This window comes from Cydia strobilella, chromosome 3 (genome assembly GCF_947568885.1).
Source record: "Cydia strobilella chromosome 3, ilCydStro3.1, whole genome shotgun sequence".
Classification (NCBI taxonomy): Eukaryota; Metazoa; Arthropoda; class Insecta; order Lepidoptera; family Tortricidae; genus Cydia; species Cydia strobilella.
Genome location: NC_086043.1, coordinates 611,076 through 627,745, shown reverse-complemented (window position 1 = coordinate 627,745; position 16,670 = coordinate 611,076). Strand labels below are relative to the sequence as shown.

Below are 16,670 nucleotides of genomic sequence, written 5' to 3'. Positions count from 1 at the left end.
GATAGTTTTTATATCGGAAATAATCCCTAGAGTGTGATCAGGGGGGTGGAATTGAGAAAGTTAATGAATTGCCTGATAATTGATGTAAGCAATTAACCTTAGGTATGCTTAAATTGAATGATTGATATTACACTTTATCCAGGGGCTGTACTCACTCTAGCTGCTGTTAATGATTCCACGCAGACGAAGTCGCGGGCAATAGCTAGTGTGTTAATATCTCTATACCTAAGTTGTAAAAGTGTAGTTAGTTTTGTTTACCGTTTAAGCTCTTTCAATAGTATAATAAATATAAAAAACCGGCCAAGTGCGAGTCGGACTCGCGCACGGAGGGTTCCGTACCACTACGGAAAAAACAGCAAAAAAATCACGTTTGTTGTATGGGAGCCCCATTTAAATATTTATATTATTCTGTTTTTAGTATTTGTTGTTATAGCGGCAACAGAAATACATCATCTGTGAAAATTTCAACTGTCTAGCTATCACGGTTCATAAGATACAGCCTGGTGACATGCAGACAGGCAGACTGACGGACAGACGGACAGCAGAGTCTTAGTAATAGGGTCCCGTTTTTACCCTTTGGGTACGGAACCCCTAAAAATGGAATTGAGCCCAATCCAACAGTAAAATTAACCAACAATTTTTCCAATAGCCTAAAATGGGACAAATAGCCAACTCGATGTATTTTCAGATTACCGCCTCATAAATATAGCTTTTGTGCTTACGGTTTTCGAAGAGTACGTTGCGAAAACAATTTTCCGACGTTAAACCGGGCGGGCGGTTATAACTCCCGCTGTCGGTGCCGACAAAATAAATACAAGTATGCTATTGAAAATTTTACATCGAAGGATTAAGCTTCATTCAATTTGTTGGAGGAATGAGGAGTTTCAAAAACCTAGCATTGATAAAATTGACATCAGAGAGGGCGGAGTACCGGTGGCAAATTCCACACTAAATGTATGGAGTCGCCTAAGTATTCTTATGATTAAATAAATAACGAATAAATGATTAATTTTGCATAATAATTTTTAGGAACTTATAGAAATTATCTTACGAGCATACAAATATAATGTAATATGTTGTTAATATCTATAATACATAATAATATCTTTTCTTATCAAAACATTATCATTAGGTACTAATTACTAGACTAAGAAGTTATACCTGCCAAACGATATATTATTTAAATATATATAAATTATTATACAAAATATTGTCTTCGGTTACCGCGATAGTTACTCATGAAATAAAACTATGAAAACGGATTATATCGCGTATATTGAAGTCACCCGTTGACCACGAACGCTGTAAAGAGTTCGAAACGTCGGGATGTATTATAAATTCAATATACGCGATATAATCCGTTTTCATAGTTTTATTTTATTATACAAAATTAATCATTTATTCGTTATTTATTTAATCATAAGAATACTTAGGCGACTCCATACATTTAGTGTGAAATTTGCCACCGGTACTCCGCCCTCTAGACATCACTCATCATTTACAAATACAATAGGTAAAGTTAAAAAAGCATCAATAGCAGCGTATGAAACCAAATGTACCTGCCACCCTGGAATACTTTTCCACATAGAGATATATTTCTGTGGGTTGGGCGAACTCAAACAACTCAAAATTATTATAAAAACTTATATTTTCAATAAAGATGAAAAATTACAACGTCACATTGTTGGTCCGAAATCGTCATATTACAGAATTATTTCATCGCAAAAACGATGCAAACAATAAGTTAAAATAGCAAAGTGAGTTTTATACGCGATATAATCCGTTCTCATAGTTTTATTTCATGAGTTTTTTATTAAGCTAGCTTTGCACCCTTGCACAGTACGGTACGTTATGAATTTTCATGAGAACCTCACGCGATTTACCGTCTTAAACTAGGTTTAACTTTTAAGCACAAGACGCGAGTCTTCATTGCACTGAGCTTTAACGTACTGTAAAGGGATACACCTAGTAGGGAAGATGTGATATATATTTAAACAGAGAGGATTGATTTTTAATATATTTTCTTTTCTCACAAGTTAATGTATACTTAGTCATATTTAAAAAAAAACATTTATTTTACTTTCCTCGTATTCGAAATGAAAAGTAGAGCGTTTAACTCGGGTGAAAGGCATCATTTCAGCCTCGGACTATTGGCGCTCTCACTGCGTTCGAGCACCAAAATACCTCGGCAGAAATGAGTGCCTTTCATCCCTTGGTTAACAATCTACTATTTTTGCTGCGAAATTATTGGCTGCGAAACTACGCACCTCTGCCAAGTTTCTTGTCAACGCGAGTTTTAAAAGCATGTCAAAATGCATTACAAAGATTTATTACGGTAGTTCGTTAGCGTTTTTTACTTCTCAAGCGACATTAGATTGGCAGGGATTTTATTTGCTATCATGGCCCCACGTTGGGCGCCATTATTAAAAAAAACCGGCCAAGTGCGAGTGGGACTCGCGCACCGAGGGTTCCGTACTTTTTAGTATTTGTTGTTATAGCGGCAATAGGAATGAAAATCATCAGTGAAAATTTTAACTGTCTAGCTATCACGGTTCATGAGATACAGCTTGGTGACAGACAGACGGACGGACAGCGGAGTCTTAGTAATAGGGTCCCGTTTTTACCCTTTGGGTACGGAACCCTAAAAAATACAGAAATTAGTTTACTACCAAAATAATTCACACAATAGGTATTTATTTACTAATATTTATTTATTTATTTACTAATATTACATTTAACAAATATAATTACTAGTTAATTATTAATAAGGTTTGCTCACTGAAATTACTTATAATAGTACTTCCTTCGCATAGCGTGTTCTTCGCTTCCCTATAAACCATTTGCGTCCGCACCCATCAGGGCTCGGCTATTTACGGTTCATACCAGCCCCGGTACAAAAGGACTTATATCACCTCACTATATCATAAATATGTATTCAACTTTCCGCCTTATTACAATGGGTAAGTATCAAGATTGTGGACATGTTTTTGAGGTGGATTCGTCACGGATAGGATATTTTGTTTATTGAGGATACATGAGATGAGGCTAATAGGGCAACTGCACCTTTGTATTGCATTCGATTTCCTGAGTTATGTCAACGTTTGAACAGGGTGAAGGCTTTTCGTATATTTTTTTAAATTAACCGTAATAGATCACTATTTTGATTTAAATAATATATGTGTGTTTTTGGTTATAGTATTCAGAATCTATAACTTTCACTTACATTCTTCTTCTTTCCGTGCCTCTTCCCATTATTTGGGGTCGGCCCTCGTTCTCAAGCGCCAGATTGGTCGATCCTGGGTTGTCTCTTAGTTCAACTGGGTCTGTTTCAAATTCATTGATATGGTGAACCACCATGTAGTAGGCGGGCAGCCTCTCCCTCTCTTATTATCTGGTGGGCCAAGGGATTTCCTCAAGGGTCTTCGTCACGTCTCATGATATGTCCGTACCATCTGAATCGAGATTCTTGAATCTTGTCGGTGATGGATGAGGTGGATAACATTGGTGATTTTTTAATTCCTATGTATAACCAATGTGTTTTCTCTATCAAGCGCACTTCATGGTGGCCGCACGCTAGGTGTTATAAATGTTATAAAACATTGTGTAAAAAGGACAACATGATAGTACTGCGTGTTTTATTATGTTTTCCGTGTCACACAATGTTTTAAAACGCTATACAGTGTGAAAAAAAAATTATGAGCCCTGGAGGAAAAGTGCCTTAAAACCTTAAGTTAGCTCATTTTACTTTAAGGAAACATTTTTATTTTTAAAAAGAAACATGCAGTTTGGATTCAAAGATTTTTTTAAATTCGCTTGTCTCGTCCGGGAATCAAACCGACTAAAACTTCTAAAAAATAAACACTCGCTATTTTATTCTTCTAGTCGATACAGTTAATGTTAATGATAACATTTCTCCAAGAAACATGAGGGCTTATACTCGTGTGTCGTACAAAATATCCATAAAATCGAATATTTATTACTTAAAAATATTTTTAGACAAGCGAAAAAGAAAAAAGAAAAATCTTTGAATACAGTTTTGTTTCTTTATAAAAATAGAAGAATGTTTAATTTAAGTAAAATGAGCTAACTTATGGTTTTAAGACACTTTCCCTCCAGGGCCCATAATTTTTTTCCACTAGTGTGGGACCACCATTATGTATAAATACATACTGATGTATACTTAGTAAGTAATAGTTTGGGACATGGGAGAGCCTAGCCAGTGACCGTCCACGTTGGAGGCATATTGTGCAGACGCAGGTGCGTCAGTTTGAAGCTAGGCGGCGCACAGAACTCGACGCTAAGCGCGACGAGCTAAAGGCCAAACCACCTGTGGCTATACGTTACAATTATGTTGGAGGGGTGCTGACCTGCAGCGAGTGTGGTCGCACATTCGCTGCAAAAATTGCCTATGTCAGTTACCTGAGAGCGCACCAGCGACGCTCTCAGTGGTAAAACGCAGTAGTTGTGGCCGAAATCGGCTAGGAGATGATGATGATGATGATAATGTAATAGTTTCATAAAATTTACGATAAAATTAAATGTATAATACCATCATTTTGCTAAATCATACTACGATATCTTTCTTTGTTAGAATTTATTTCAAAGGGTCAAAATGGCCTAATGCCGTATATGGGATATAACTTCTAGCGGCCCGCCCCGGGCACATGGTGTGGAGCTCAAACACAGGGCCACTGCTTAGCTTAGCTCTGAATTAGTTTTTAAGGGTTAAGTTTATATAATCTTGCCTCACCTTAAGGGCGAGGTACTGCTCCTATGTTAAGCATAAGAGCCCTGCGCGGCTCGGCTTAAAAGCTCAATTTAAAAAAAAACGTACAAGAAAAATAGGCAGTGAAATTGGAATCAATGGTATTAGAAAATATAATTGAAATTGTTTTGTTTTAAAATCGAACGAAATAAAACAAAATACTCTGTAATTATTACTAATATTAGAACGGTGTGGGACGCTATAGATTAAGTAAAATAAACAACAGATTTCTAAAATAAATCAAGTAGAAACGTTCGTTGACGAAGATGTCTTCATTAAGGAAACTGAAATAGAAATTTCATCTCCGTTATATTATGTACTTGTACAGTGCTCGTTAGTTTCGCTTTTCACTGTGAAATAATTAATTATTTGTATTTTATTTAAGACCTCGTGTGCATGACCGTGATGGCGGATATCATGTTTTTATATTTTATGAATTTTGTAAGTTGTAACAAAAAAAAAACCGGCCAAGTGCGAGTCGGACTCGCGCACGAAGGGTTCCGTACCATTACGGAAAAAAAACAGCAAAAAATCACGTTTGTTGTATGGGAGCCCAATTTAAATATTTATATTATTCTGTTTTTAGTATTTGTTGTTATAGCGGCAACAGAAATACACCATCTGTGAAAATTTCAACTGTCTAGCTATCACGGTTCATGAGATACAGCCTGGTGACAGACAAACAGACGGACAGCCGGACAGACGGACAGCGGAGTCTTAGTAATAGGATCCCGTTTTTACCCTTTGGGTACGGAACTCTAAAAAGTAATCGATGAGTTCGATCAAACATAATATTGCTCATTTATAGAAGAAATTTTCGTATTTTTTTCTACTCGTCGAGTATAATCTGTGTATTACAACTTCACATGCAACACTACAACCGTACTCTTTTCAACGTTGGATAGTCTATGGCACTTCCGACTCAAGCATAAGAATTTTATCGATACGGTTTAGTCAATTATAAAAAATTTGAAAATAGAACTTCACACATTTCGAGGAGACTCGATTCAATGCATCTGCTTTGGTTGGCCAACAAAAACATTTTATTTTATGTTGTAGTAAAAACAATTGCTTCATAAGTCAGAAACGCGCATGTGACACCCTTCATATAGCAACATCCATACCCTACGAAAACCACTTAGCGTTGCTTGTTAGTCTCCATAGGCTACGGTGGCCAAAATCGAGAAAAAAACTGTCTTAAAATTGAATTTAGCGCGGAGCAGGTACCAGGGCCTCATGAGTTACGAGGAGGTGTCGTTGACCAACCCGCCGGGGGCGCCGAGCCCGGCGGCCGGGGCATCGGTATCAACTGTATGAAGGTATCGCGGGCCGCGGCAGCTCGCGTATCTTAGCTGTATACTTTTGGTTTGTTTACCTATATGATTCTACTAGTTGAAAGTATTATTTTTTTGTCTCGTAGAAAAAGTATTGTATACAATAGTGATATAATCAAGCTTTTCAATCTCGTACCTTAACTTAAGCAACTCAGCAAGCTTCGTTGCTTAAACACGGTACTCGACTGAAAAGCTCTCTATTATATCACGATTGTATAAAATACTATTAATTTTTGTGCAAAAATTGTTACAAATTTATAAGGTGCGTTTTACACCTATGTTAGTGATCAATATAATATATTCTGGCCCTTATTTTGAATAACTAAGGCTTAGAACGCACTGCGGTTTTCTTTTGCGGTTTCAGACAAATTTCTTGCGGTTTCAGTCTTTTAAATGCGTGCGCTTATGAAGCATGCCGTACGTTACACTTTTTGCGGTTCTGAAACCGCAAAAAAATTATCGCAGTGCGTTCTCAGCCTAAAGTATGGCTATACCTATCATGTGCTTAATGCTGCACTAGGCTGTTCTATCGATCCTATGTAAATCAGGTGTAATTACACTGATGCTATTAGCGTAGTTCGCTCACTGACCGGCTTTCATGCGATAAACTAGCGAAACCCAGCTATGTGTTTCGATACTAACACAGACATCAAACATCAAACATTTATTCAGCAAATAGGCCACAGGGGCACTTTTACATGTCAATTTTTACAAGCAAGACAAAACCAAAATAACCAAAATTTACAAAAAACAAAAAAACAAGATTTAAACTTCCACGATTTTTACACATTGAATTATAAAACGGTACTCAATAAGTTTTGAAATTTACCTCCGACGTTTCTAGGACGGGACAAAGTGTCGAAAAATTTACATGACTATCTACTATATCCGCATGTGTCAGACTTAATTAATTATGATTGAAAAAAGTAAATAAGAATAAGAATGCAGGTGAGACGCTCTAACATGTGCATTATGATTTTACATGCTTTTAATAATTTATAACGGCGCTTACTACTGGCGCTTATACTAACATTTTAAGGCAGTTATAATCTGCTTTTACTACGAGGTAGTTATCCTAATTTGTGGTTTACCACTCAATGGTATTGTATTTATTGAGACTCTTTGAGTAAACAAGCTGAATTCATAAAATTTACAGTATACCTAGTTCGCTCGCTGACCGGCTTTCATGCCATAAATTAGCGAAACCCAGCTAAGCTATGTGTTTCGATATTCACGATTTTCACACAAATATTAAGTTTTGAAATTTACCTCCGACGTTTCTAGGACGGGGCGAGGTGTCGAAAAATTACATAATGTTTATTATATATCCGCATGTGTCAGACTTAATTAATTATGATTGAAAAAAGTAAATAAGAATAAGAATGCAGGTGAGACGCTCTAACATGTGCATTATGATTTTACATGCTTTTAATAATTTATAACGGCGCTTACTACTGGCGCTTATACTAACATTTTAAGGCAGTTATAATCTGCTTTTACTACGAGGAAGTTATCCTAATTTGTGGTTTACCACTCAATGGTATTGTATTTATTGAGACTCTTTGAGTAAACAAGCTGAATTCATAAAATTTACAGTATACCTAGTTCGCTCGCTGACCGGCTTTCATGCCATAAATTAGCGAAACCCAGCTAAGCTATGTGTTTCGATACTAACACATATTTAAACATTCACGATTTTCACACAAATATTAAGTTTTGAAATTTACCTCCGACGTTTCTAGGACGGGGCGAGGTGTCGAAAAATTATATAATGTCTATTATATATCCGCATGTGTCAGACTTAATTAATTATGATTGAAAAAAGTAAATAAGAATAAGAATGCAGGTGAGACGCTCTAACATGTGCATTATGATTTTACATGCTTTTAATAATTTATAACGGCGCTTACTACTGGCGCTTATACTAACATTTTAAGGCAGTTATAATCTGCTTTTACTACGAGGAAGTTATCCTAATTTGTGGTTTACCACTCAATGGTATTGTATTTATTGAGACTCTTTGAGTAAACAAGCTGAATTCATAAAATTTACAGTATACCTAGTTCGCTCGCTGACCGGCTTTCATGCCATAAATTAGCGAAACCCAGCTAAGCTATGTGTTTCGATACTAACACATATTTAAACATTCACGATTTTCACACAAATATTAAGTTTTGAAATTTACCTCCGACGTTTCTAGGACGGGGCGAGGTGTCGAAAAATTATATAATGTCTATTATATATCCGCATATGTCAGACTTAATTAATTATGATTGAAAAAAGTAAATAAGAATAAGAATGCAGGTGAGACGCTCTAACATGTGCATTATGATTTTACATGCTTTTAATAATTTATAACGGCGCTTACTACTGGCGCTTATACTAACATTTTAAGGCAGTTATAATCTGCTTTTACTACGAGGAAGTTATCCTAATTTGTGGTTTACCACTCAATGGTATTGTATTCTTGAGACTTTGAGTAAACAAGCTGAATTCATAAAATTCGTAGTTAGTTAAAAATAGTTCGCTCGCTGACCGGCTTTCATGCCATAAATTAGCAAAACCCAGCTAAGCTATGTGTTTCGATACTAACACATATTTAAACATTCACGATTTTCACACAAATATTAAGTTTTGAAATTTACCTCCGACGTTTCTAGGACGGGGCGAGGTGTCGAAAAATTACATAATGTCTATTATATATCCGCATGTGTCAGACTTAATTAATTATGATTGAAAAAAGTAAATAAGAATAAGAATGCAGGTGAGACGCTCTAACATGTGCATTATGATTTTACATGCTTTTAATAATTTATAACGGCGCTTACGCATTCGTGTAAGAGAGCAGAAAAGTGAACAGTACAATCCGTAGAATAGTTATAATTGAATACTTTTTAGTGCTCCGTACAAAAATTCATGGTTTCGAACTGGTTTCGATACGACCTTGCCCATTGTCGTATAAAAAGGAATAATCATAACAAATAGTTCTATCTGAATCGGGCACGACGGGTTTTCTCGTTAGAAATGTGCAAGCCGCTTATTCAGACGCGCCGTTCTGAAATTAGGTAATTATAAGCATTACATTTAATACTTACACATACTAGAATTAAAGTATATTTTATATATGTAAGTAAGTATATTATCCTTCTGTTCGATAGTATCGAATTATGGAAACTTCACTTTTGATTGGCAGCCATAACATAAATGTGACAAACTTTGGAAGTGTTATATCTAATAAGGGATATTACTGCAATGTTCTGCCACCAGAGTGCAGCACTAGCCTTTTTAGTAAACCATAGCGTAACTTATACATACTGTACAGTATATATATACTTTAACAGGTTTTTGACAAGTTTTCAGAGATAATAAAAATATTAATATTATTCCTTTATTTATTTTCAGTCTTAGGCTAGGCTTTTTACAACATGAGTATAAAAGTAAAATATAAAAACACTTACAAAACATTACAAAAATATATACAGATTATAAAAAACCTAACCTAGGGTGCCGCCGGCAGCGGGGCAGGGCCCAAGCTGCCGGTGGTCAGGGCCGCAGAGAGAGGAAGAGAAGGACTATCCGCGCCGTGTCCAAGATCACCGATGCATCTGACCCTTGATCCAACCACTTAGCGAGTCTCTCAAGGTGTTGGTCGAGACTCTTCGCTATGAGACCGTTCGCTGAAACGCTGTTAATATTATTATTGTTAATATTATTCGTGTTTTAATTGACATTGATGCATCAAGGCGGTTTGTTTACAGAGGACGTACGGAAACGCGAATCCGAAATTTCGCTATCTGCATCTTTATCGCTCGAATATGCAAGTGACAGAGATGTCATATAACGAATTTTCGATTTTCTTGTTTCGCGATAAACCCTCAGATTGTGGTAGTGGCGCCAGTTTCGAGTAATGTTCCCTATTGTTATAGTTCAATTTATGTATACGGTTTTACTCATAGAAAACGTTTCACTGGTGATGGCTGAGGTGAGGTAAGTGCCCAGATTTAAAGTAAATTTAAACGATAGACATGCTAAGTTTACCGTGACACCTCCCGACTAGGCAGCGTGGACGTGGCCTTGCAAAGATCGATAAAGCACATCCATTGTGAAGGATGAAGTTCACAGTCATGCACTGAATCGTGAATACATCCATATATTTTCATATATCTTTATTGCGTCCATGTTCATTTTACATAGGATGGTATTGAAACATTATAAAGTCGGTACATGGTACCCTGTTAGGGCATGGCAATATAATCTTAATACTATTGACTATTTACAAATAATACTAGACTTGATATAACATAATTTCAGAATACATTGCAAAATTTCATTGTAATAAATTATATAAATCCTGTATAAATCTTAATTTAATGGGATAGGGATTTATGCGGCATTACTTATTTTATAATTGTACAATTCATCATTATAAAATAATTACAAATTAAATGAAAAAATTAAAATTACATGTATAATAAAAAAAAAAAAAAAAACACAATATTATAAATGCGAAAGTGTGTCTGTCTGTATGTCTGTTACCTCTTGACGCTTAAACCGCAAGGATTTAGTTGAGGTATAGAGATAGTTTAAGTCCTAGGGACGAAGGACAAAGGATAGGTTCCATGAAAATGGTGAGGTTTTTTATCTTGTCTTTTTTAACAAAATTCATTATTTAAGCAATGCCTAATTGTAGCTCAAAGTATTGGCGTAATTATAAGAGTACGAGTCGCTTACGTAACGTTTGCTTTGATACCAAACCTCTTTGTCAACTTACGTAGGTATTTTATATTGTAAAAAGAGGTTAAAATTAAGTTTTTTAAGAACACAAGCGGCTTTAAGATGATACTAATAAGTAATAATACAGGACAAGATACAAGCCAAAAGAGTACCAGGCATGGAGACTATATAAAGGAGCCAAATCTCTATGTATGAAAAGTGTCCATCAAAAAACAGTAATTAGGCGGCGCCACCATACACCGAAATACTACCAAAAACAACTTACGTAATTTGGTCGGGGTATTTGTTGCCTTATATTATGGTTCATGTTATACTCATGTCCCAGAGCCTAACTAGCGCCACCGGAGAGATTAGGAACTATTATTTAAAGTTGAAAGCGGTCACTTTTGCAACAATTCTGCCATAAGAGATTGGCATCCTTTCTATACCATCCATAGTACCAGGCTTGGAAAGTTAAAAAAAATGAGTGGAATGCTCCTAAAGTGGCCAAATACAGGAACACGTCATTATTTCTCTATAGAAATAGGTACAATTATCAAAGGTGTGCGTGTGTTACGATATATTTGGCCACTTTGGCCGTCACCTATTCGATGCTGACCGGACACCGCTGGCAGTGTGGTCGTAGCCTTGCATAGGATCGATAAGCACATTTGTTGAAGGACGCCGTGCACGGTCACGGACTCAATTGTACGTCGATTTATAAAACTTGAACATCGTGCATTGATAAGTAGCCATTTATGGAAGTTCGTTCATGGTATGCTCACAAGTAAGCAGAATTCATTTGTATAACTATATTTATAATTGTGGTTAAATATTTTTTATTGATCTCAAAATAAATTTACTGAGATACATACAAGGTGGCCAACTTGGAGGTATACAACTTTTTTTGTCGCCATTTTGTTTTGGCGGTAAATATGACAGTTGTTGCATGAAATTACTTTGTGTAGATACGGAGAAATTTGTTATGGAACGTTTTACGAACGGGTTTTAATTATTAAAACGTTTTAATTTTTAAAACTGCCGGCCCTAAATACTATATTTAACCAAGAATGCTTAATATTTTTTATATTTCATAGAATAAAATTACAAAACTAAAGTCATGTTATTTGGTCACCATGTGCATCATCATCATCATCATGTCAGCCGATAGACGTCCACTGCTGGACATAGGCCTCCCCCAAGGCTCGCCACTCCGACCGATCCTGTGATGCACAAATTAATTACGTATAATGTTAATTTGTTATTTTATGCCCGTGAGCACAGTTTGATTCAATTTACAATTACAATTTTTAATTTTGTTCCATTACGACACCCTGTGCTATAATAAACACATTACGTAACTACGTCGAAAATTTAAAGGGCCATATGTACTGTGAAACGTTGTACGATACACGTGCGACTCCCTTCGGTCGTATTTTAAGATTCGCCACTCGTTGTGAATTTCTTATTTTTCGCACTTGTATCGTAAATAACTTTATGAAGACAATATTAACATACATATACATTTTATAAAATGTATATAAGTACGGTAAGGGGGGCAAAGTAGTGTTTTTATGCATAAAAGCATTACAAAACTTTGTGCAACTTACACCTAACCTTAAAGAAGTAAAAAAATCTACAAAAAAAAACCTTGCCTGGCCTTGAGTCTTTCGCCTCAAAACCTCCCCTTCCCCTTTCAGACTTTTAAACTACGATAAATCACGAATAATTTAACCGCAAAAAAATGAACGGAGCTCTACTCTATTCTGCAATTTGTCTTGTCAGGTTGAGCCTTCAAGGTGATTCGGCCATTAAGGGATTTTTCTCAGAGGAATGCGAGAAAATGTTTGCATTGAATTTGAGATGAGCTCTAAGCCCGAGTTTTAATTAATAGAAAATTGTTAAGCAGTAATACATAATGATTAATTAACTACCTATGTAAGTTATTTGATAAATGTTAGTAATAAATTAAATAATGATAATTTATTGTTTTGCTACATGCCTTCTGCAGCAGCTATTTGTGTGCTATATGGCAAAAGATAGTGATACGTATGTATACGGCTAAATTAAGCTGGCTGATATTGACTAACACATTAACTGCCTCTATACACGTCTTTTTTGCAGTATTCAGTATTTAGTACTGTAAAAACACAAAATTATAAGGTAGGTCAGTATTGCAACTGATTCACGATTTCAATATTAAGTGAAGCATCAATACCAATGATCCCTTTGGTATGAGTTTTTTTCTTTAATTTATAAAAACACTAGCGAACCGCCCCGGCTTCGCACGGGTTCAATGTTGATGTATTATACTATTATATAAACCTTCCTCTTGAATCACTCTATCTATTAAAAAAACCGCATCAAAATCCGTTGCGTAGTTTTAAAGATCTAAGCATACATAGGGACAGAGAGACAGCAGGAAGCGACTTTGTTTTATACTGTGTAGTGATTTTGCCTTCGAACTACGACATTCGAATAATAGTCACACAGTTGCGAGCTGTTACAGGCAACTTCATAAATACAGAATTTGAAAAATAGAAGCTCTAGTTCTATGCTGCATACCTACTATATATATTTTTTAATGGCGTGCTCCATTAAAGCACGCTGACATTCGAAAGACGCACATACACACACCCAAAAAAATCGTGCTTTTGCTTTGATTATGCCTATAAGATTATTAGAACTGTTGGTGTTTTAGAGAGGGCTGATGTGCGCTTTAAATTGGTTTATTGTTATACTATATCAACAAGCCATTCGTTTCTACTGATCGATTAAGTAACTGAGTATATGAATAAGAAGGGAACACCCAAATATTCCGAAAAATGTTTTTCCGATTTTTATAACCACGATTTTCATAATCCCGATTTTTTATAAGTCCGAAGTATCAAAATTACGATTATAAAAACACGATGGAATAAAATCACGAATGCACTATTTCCGAAAACTAAAAATCCGATTGTCATTTGACCGAAAGCTAAAAAGTTCCGATTTTACACTTTTCCGAAAATATTTTTTTCCGAATTCTTAAATTCCGAAAAATCATTGTCCGATCGGAAATATAATAATTCGGTATTCAGAAATTCGGTCTTTTATAAGGTCGGAAAAATGAAATTCGTAATATTCAAATGAAGACTCACGTTTTAATAATTCGGTATTCAGAAATTCGGTTTTTTGTAAGGTCGGAAAAATCAAATCCGTGATATTCAAATGAAAACTCACGTTTTAGTAATTATTACGGGTGCCTGTCGTGCCGCATCACGTTAAATTCGGCATAAAATATTTTTGGCATAAAAATTCGACATAAATAAATTCGGTTACAAGTGGGTTACGTTAGGTTATAATTGAGACCTCCAAGAAAACGAATTGTTGCCAGAAAAAAAGGTTAGGTTATAACTGCGACCCCGAAGTAAACGAACGTCGGAATTTTGATGGGTCGAGCATTTAAAAATCGGAATAATAAAATTCGACATTCTAAAATTCGGAATAAAAAATTTCGGAATTATGTAGTGTACCCGAATAAGAAACTTAATAAACTACACGCAAAGAAACATCTCGCCATTCGAATGTACAGTAAAGCCTGATTTATTCCTCAACAGACGTCTGCAACAATGAGCAGGAATCACATCTTGTCACGCCCGACGGCTCTCGACGGGCTTCGTGAGGCGAGGGTTGTTCACGAACTTAATGTTTTGCGAGCCGGTGTCGCGAGCAACTGCATAAAAACTGGAGTTGAACAATAGATTGAAGAATAATTATTGTTCATTCCTACTGCTTAGTTATAGATAAACGTTTTTTAAATTGTGTGTTTCTGTTCTACGCTTACATCATATCTTAAGTAATCTTAGACGCAGGTACACATAGTTGTATGTACGAGTACAAAAAACATCATACTTTTTTGCAGTCAAGATTAGTAACAACCTTTCATATGTATTTGGTGGTCAAAAATCGTGTCCTCTGTACACAGAGCAGAAGAAAAACGTTTAAAAAAAAGTAAAAAGATGACTAAAAATTCGGTCAGGAATTCAGGATCATCATACACACAGGCCCATTCGAACGTAGGTACACCACTGTCTTGATGAATGAACTATATCTGAATAACATTAGTTAGATGTCATTTAGATATAGTTAATTTCGCTCGTACTTGTCCGTAGAGTATCTACATGTATTCGCGCGGGCGAGACGCACGATAACTAAATAATATCGTTCAAATATCATTCTGATATTAGTTTACGTTCGCATTGGCCTGACAGGCAAAAGGTTAATGTAGTCTTGTATCCGTTATACAGGGAAATAAAAACAAAACCGCCTAATAGCTAATCGAAGTGACCCTCGACCTTGTTGGCTTCGGCGCTGAATGCCGGGGCCACGCACGGTAGTACCACCACGGGGGTGGCAGTCGCAACACCACCACCGCCGATACCACGCAACCCGCGCGTTTTTGTTCCGACATGTTTCAGTGAATTGTGCAAAAATTCTTCGAGTTAAAATTTGACCTGATTTCGGTATCAGGATTAAATACTAGTAGTTCGCCCCGAACTCAAAACTCGCGGTTCGCCAAAAAGATAAATTGAATGCACCTATTTAGTCGGAAAAGGATCGAAAACCGCGTGCGATTTATTGCAAGGTCTGTTGAGCCCTTAACTGATAGATTATAGTAGTAGTATAGGTGGCGCGCCTTTGGAACAGACTTCCTTTTAACATAAAAAATGCGCCAATTAAGTTCGCTTTCAAAAAATCCTTACGTGCTTTCTTTGCTAGCGGAATGAAAGTTTCTTAGAGTATTTTTATTAGCTTCATAATGAGTCTCGTCGTTATTTATATATAGTATATATGTATATTATATTTGTATATATGTGATTATATGTCATTTTTATTTTATTTTTGCTGTTGTATTTGTAGCACCGTCCACAATCTCTCTGCTTAGCCTTAAGGTTGACTGGTAGAGAATGCCTAATGGCATTAAGTCCGCCTTTTGTACTGTAAGGTTTTTTTTCTTTTGTGCAATAAAGAATAAATAAATAATAGATATTTAAATAAACTGTATCTGTAGTAAGCCGTAATCTTTCTTGTCAAGTGTTTCTTGTCAAGCGACTTTGTTTTATACTAACTATGTGGTGATGAACTTATCCATGTTTCAAGATATTTAACAACAATGTTATATTCTACGTCATGGTCCCTAGCGCCGAAGTAGCTAGCTCACGTAGCGTAGTAAATCGTATTTGCTAGACAACGGCACGCCTGCCCTGTGCATGCACAATTGTTTGACCAACTACCGTCTAGTGCACAAATGTAGCATTTGTATGCTGTTAATTGACCATGCTGGTCTTTAGCATGCCAGAGTAGATACAGTTAGCTACAGAAACGTTGACCGTCGCTGCATAAAAGTGTACACTACCGCTCATAACTATTTAGGCACTCGTAATTTTTTCCATGCAATGTAGTCAAAATCGACTTTCAGAATTGTACCGCTAAATCGCAGTCGGGTAACAGTTTTTTGTGCAAATTACTTTTTTAATTTAACAGACATGTCGAGCTTCAAAATGATGTGCAGAATATTCGTGTACATTGCCTATTTACCAAATGGCAAGCGTAAAAATATCCATAAATCGTTTTCCAGTACAAAATCATTTTATTTTGTACGAACTAGTACATAAGGGTTTTTTAAATCGTTGCATAATGTAAACTCGAAATTTTAAAGAATGTCTTTGGCAACAATTTGAGGCTCAATATATTTACCTAAATAAAAATTCAATCCAACATTTAAGACAGTCATTTGCCTGCGATCGAACAGGATTATTTTGAAAATAATTTTTGTATACAATTGTATGGTGAAAATTGCGGGTGCCTAAATACTT

At 35.9% G+C, this 16,670-nt stretch overlaps 1 protein-coding gene across 3 annotated transcripts in view; it reads left to right on the top strand.

Annotated features, from left to right (window-relative positions):
• LOC134755637 (solute carrier family 12 member 4) overlaps positions 1-16,670 on the top strand; it is a 566,314-nt gene that overhangs the window by 285,147 nt on the left and 264,497 nt on the right. The window lies entirely within an intron of this gene.